The sequence below is a fragment of the Vespa mandarinia genome, chromosome 5 (assembly GCF_050613455.1).
Source record: "Vespa mandarinia isolate Hongniang chromosome 5, ASM5061345v1, whole genome shotgun sequence".
NCBI lineage: Eukaryota > Metazoa > Arthropoda > Insecta > Hymenoptera > Vespidae > Vespa > Vespa mandarinia.
In genome coordinates, this window is record NC_140814.1 from 7,524,848 (window position 1) to 7,530,847 (window position 6,000).

Genomic DNA, 6,000 nt, shown 5'->3' on the forward strand with positions numbered 1-6,000 from the left:
AACTTTTTAACAATCCATTCATACGAAACTGTTTTGTCGACTGATTTCGAGGAATCTCTGGACTGACAGCTGTCCGTTACGTTTTTTAACATATACACGTATATAACCATTTTCTGATTGCGAGGAACGACGCCTTTTCACCTGGCCCCAATCAGCCCATCCTCCCTCTTTTTTTTTTTGCATTTCTTATACGGGGAGATCTCTTTCTCTCTCTCTCTCTCTCTCTCTCTCTCTCTCTCTCTCTCTCTCGTTAAATAAACGTACGATACAGACGGTGTGACTTTTATCGCAGTGATAATTAAAGTTTAATCAAGTCAGGTTTGGGCGCCTGCTGGATCTTTGCGAAGGAAATGAGAAAGAGAGAAAGAGATAGACAGAGAGAGAGAGAGAGAGAGAGAGAGAGAGAGAGGAGGGTAAAATTTAGTGACGTCATAAATCAATATAACGTATATATATATATATATATATATATACATATATATATATATCTAGCAAGAAGCAAATAATTTAATTTCTCCTTTTTTTTTTTGCTTTCTTTAATAAGTCGACATCAAGTATCGTGTATATATAAATATAGTATATGTGTGTGTGTGTAAGTATCGAACGAAATTACGTTATCGAGTATAAATTATTACATAAATTCTCAACGATAGATATAGTCCGCGTTCGAAATGGCAAAATCATATCGACCGCAGGTGTGTTTATGTTCGATTTCGAAGGATAGGTCAGTTATTCTTTTTCATAGGATAGGAGAGAGAGAGAGAGAGAGAGAGAGAGAATATCGTCTTTTAGTTTTTTAAAGGCGAGCAAACGGAACGTTTCGCTTTAAGGATATCACCAACCGCTGGTAGTTTACTCTATGTTTTCTTCTTTTCTTTTTTTTTTTTTTTTTTTCTTCGAAAAGAGATACAGAACCCGAACGGCATTATTAAAAATGAAAGGATTCGATCTTCGGCGCAAAGCTACACTTAATAAGGGCTCAATTATTAATCCAGCTTGCGTGACTTCACTGCGAATCGTTCTTCGTGAAAGATCACGTTCCCGATCTTTCTTTCTCGATTCGTTATCGCGAGGTGAGGAAGAGAAAGGAAAAAAGAAAAGGAGAAAAGAAAAAGAAAAGAAAAGAAAAGAAAAAAAGAAAAAAAAAAGGAATCAACAAATCCCGTAACACAGAGGGGATACGATTTGGTGAGAATCTTTCGTTGCTGATGCTGGCTTTCGCAAATTGAAATTTGCTAGCCGTTGGATAATCCACGACACGATCGATCACTCACACGAGGTTTTATCGCGTGGTGTGAATTCTCTCTCTCTCTCTCTCTCTCTCTCTCTGTCTCTCTCGGTTGGACTCTCGCAACGATTTGCATCTCATGAGCATGGAAATTCACTTCGCTTATTGGATGGCTCACCGAGTCTGTAAGCCAAAGCAACCGGTCGATTTTCCGTCGTTTCTATCTAAAAATCGATTCTCGAGAGTACAACGCCATCGAGTTTCGATACTTCGCACCACGATAGTTCTCGCTTCTTCTCGTTTAACTCGACTAAAGGAACATTCATCTACTTCGTCCTATCGTTGCATCCTTTCAAATTGATTTTATTATCGTTTGAAAACGGCCTTCGAGTGCAGGAAGAGCTTACCGAGCTACTTTTCGATGCTTCATTTTTGCGAACCTCGCAGTTTCCCAGAGAGACACAAGATAATATAATCCAATAATTTTTGAAGAGGTAAATCATCTTTTGATCGTTCTTTCTTTCTTTCTTTCTTTCTTTCTTTTTTTTTTTTTTGCTTTTTCTGCTTCTTTTTTTTCTTCTTTTTTTTGTCAATCCTGACTATTTCCTGGCATCCCTTTTATTTTTTCATTCCCAGTATCTCCGGAGATACTTTCTTTCACAGTGGGGGAGTACGATCATGTAGCAGTAGTAGTAGTAGTCGTCTTCTTCGTCAACAATGAAAGCTAAATTCGAGCTACCCTTCTTTCTGTCCAAAAGAAACCTCGATCTTTTCTTAGAAGAAAAAAAGTGTTAGCGACCGTGAAGAAACGCTTGCAAAGGGATAGAAAGAGATAGACAGACAGACACATAGATAGATAGATAGGTACGAAGGTAGAGAGAGAGAGAGAGAGAGAGAGAGAAAGTTACGCACACATATAAACACATTCGAATAGGGTAGGTATATAAAAGGTGGAAAGGAATCGGCAAGAAGGAGACAACAATGAGAGAGAAGCTATCCTTGGTGTGCACCCTGCTGCACGTCAACCGCCACAAAACTTTTTACAAGTTTTGTGTCACCGCGGTAGACCATTTATACAAACATGCCTATATGTTTTCTCAAACTTCTTACCTGCCATAGGCACGCTCGAAACGAAACGTTCGTTTTGTATCTACTTACATACATATTTATATATATATATACATATAGGTACAAAGAATACGTTCGTGTGTGTTTGTGTGTGTATGTTTGAATTCAACGATACGTAACCAAAAATTTATAATTTAATGCCTCCTACGTGGAGAACGTCGATTACTAGAATCCTCTGATGTGTGTAGTTTTACTTGGGACCCGGCAATCCCCGAGAGATATGAGATACGATCTGAGTCCGTCTAAAAGGAGTAATATTAGAAGCGGATCTTTTCTAATGTTAGTAGAAGTTTTGATCGTAACTGATTTCGATCAAACGAATTAACAAGGATTCTACGTTTTTTTTTCTTTTTTTTTTTTTTTTTTTTTTCCCTTTCCTATTTTTTAATCAAAGACTGTCAGAATATATGTATGTAATAAATGTAAGATAATTTTCTAAGAGGAATTTTCTAAGAGGAGATATCTTTTAAAAAGTTCGTCGTCCGTTGCACAAAACAACAAATCCCGAGAATAGAACGAAATATTTCCTTCATCTTTTCTTTTCTGCTTTTTTTTTTCCCTTGGTTTTTATCTTTCTTCTTTTTTTCTTTTTTCTTTTTTCTTTTTTTTTTTTTTTAGTTTCTTCCTTTTTTCTTTCGTTCATTCAAAATTTTCACACTACAAAGTGGACAGCTTTGAATCCACGAGAAGTACCTTCGTTATCGATCGAATTGCGAAAAGTCGCAAGAGTGGGGATTAGTAATCTTCGATCGTTTCATAGAAATAAAATCGAAGATGGGAAAGATGGTATCGTTTGAAAATAATTCTCTCTTATACCACGAAAACAGAGCTAGGGTCTATACATACATACATTCATACATACATACATATATATATATATATATATATAGATATGTACTATATACACATGTGTATACCAAAGATTTCATTCGGGAAGTTGTTGGCCGGTGGATGAGCATCCCTGGGAGTGTTTCTTAGTCGACACAATACGGAATAATGGGATTACATAAACAACGGCAACAAGGCATTGTGGTCTGGAAGGAAGGAAGGAAGGTTCGTATAGGTAGGTAGGTAGAGAAAAGGCAAGATAGAGAGAGAGAGAGAGAGAGAGAGAGAGAGAGAGAGAGAGAGAGAGAGAGTAGGTAGAAAGTCCCTAAAAGGAGGGAAGGAAGGGGTCCTATATGTGTGGGTCCAGGAAAGCAGCAAACAGTTGGTCCTAGAGAGACAGCAAGGATTTTCTGTCGTTTGGTCGACGATACTTTGTGGATTTCGAACAATAAAAGCAACCATAGAGTGTCGTCGCTTTCGTCGATCGAAAAGATACACGATGGTGTTTGAAGTTTCCTCCCTTTTTCTCTCTCTTTCTATCTCACTCTTTATTTCTACAGGGGCGCCTGTGAACCCCTCAGCAAAATTCTAGCCAACACTACGACGTCAATGGCTGGTGCATTGTCAAAATATTGGCGTCGATCGGATCGTATGAGCTTTTGTATCTATTGCCACCCTGGTGCCCTGAGGGCACTGGCTGACTTTTACTGAAAAGATGGCTTGTGTCAGGAGGTTATCCTCAAAGACGAAATCTCTCTCTTTCTCTCTCTCTCTTTCTTTCTCTCCTATAACGGACTCTTCCTTCGCTATTTGCGTTAGGTTTTTCCATTCGCAAACGTTTCCCTTATAATCGATTTAAGAAATTTGACGAGTAAGTTCGTTCTCGTCGAATATTCCTCTAAGTTCATTCGTAGAATTTGAAAGAATTTTATTGACTATTTCAATGTCGGACATTGAAATAACGTATGCTATAAAAGACAAAGTTTTCGGTTTAATCGAGGAAATACATGAAAGGAGTCAGTCATCTTTTTGCGGTTTTGCGGTTAGCCAGTATTTGCCACCCCGCGTTGCCTCGGCTGATTACACGCGGCGAACCAAAAAGGAAGGAAAGAACGATAGAACGGGCGATGGCCACTTGTCTTTTTCTAAGAAAGTTATACATATGTATATGTATATGTATATGTATATGTGTATATATATATATATATATATATATATATATATATATATATATAAATAAAACATGAAATTGCGTGTTGGTGATTACCGCGATAAGGAAGAGAATACATGAAACGATCGTTCCGTTTTTGAAAGACCATTGAAATATGTTAGATAGATACCTACCCGCACACATATTTTCGATCGAAGCTAGTCACATAATTCGATAGATAATACGCGGTCCATTTTGCCTCGGTTCGCGGTTTGCGGTTCGTAATAGCTTGGACGTTGATCGATCGATCGACCGTATGTCGTTCTTTTTTCTATTTTTTTTTTAATTTTTTTTTTTCTTTTTTTTTTGTTTTTTTTTTTTATTCTTCCCTTTTCCTTTGACGAACGTTAAACGACGATAACCCCGATAATAACAGCTGGCGACGCGATAACACCCGTGACGTTGTGTTCGTTCGATCAAAAATTTCTCTCGGAGGAGAAATATCGATTAAAAAGAATCATCGGTTAAACCTCTGAGACGAATATTTACTCGTAGAGCAAATATCTATTGTAACAACGAAAATTTATGTGATAATGTGAAATCGTATCGTCTTGACTAGTTTTCATATAGGAGAAAACGAGGCAAGTGTTATCGCGAATCTACTTTTTCAAACTTCCGATAATTCGAGAAGTTGAGAAGCCGAGGTGGTGCCGCGAGCGAAAGGCAAAGAAAAGCACATAGAAATCGTTTATCGTCGATCGTTCGGCATCGTCCTCGGGCAAACCGCAAACTACCAGCCATAACCACGACGCGGTTAGAGTACTTTTTAAACGAGTAACTACGCTCGATGCTGACCGCTCTATCCGGAATAGATATCCCATTTGTGCATTTCTATGTGTATGTGTATATCTCTGAATATGTTTGTGTGTGTGCGTGTGTGTTTGTGCTGTGTGTCTATGTGTGCGTTCCTACTGGAGAAACTCTTTTGCTATTCCTTTTCGTCGTCGTAGTCGTCATCGTCGTCATCATCGTCGTCGTCGTCGTCGTCGTCGTCGTTGTCGTTGTCGTCGGTCCATTACGAGCAAATAGACTGTTTTGCCGGAGGTGTGTGTACACCATAACCCGAAGAGATAAGTGAAAAATGACTGGTGATTTTGAAGAAATGCTCCTCTTTTTAGAAGGATCCTTTACCTATCTCTACTTTAAAATTATCCTCTTTCTCTTATTTTCTTTCTAATGTTAACAATGATGATAATAATAATAATAATAATAATAATAATAATAATAATAATAATAATAATAATAATAATAATAATAACGACTACGACAACGACGACGACGACGACGATAAGATAAGAGCGCTGATCAATTTGTTTGCATTTTTCATTTTTCTTTTCTTTTTCCGAACTATCCACTTAGATTATAAAGATCGTTCTTTGATCATGAAAGAGAAACTTCTCTCTTTCTCTATCAGTTCCAGCTTTGGAAGCGTATCATGAACCAGTCAAGTCCCTTGGTGGTTCTTCTAAGCGGCTCCTAAACCAGGAACGCGTTTCATACTGTTTGCAAAGAGTATTAACCGCATTAAAGGCAACCTCATAGGGTCTCATCTACATGAACGTTGGACATAAGGCGAGCTAGAAACGATAGCTACCCCATCTGGACT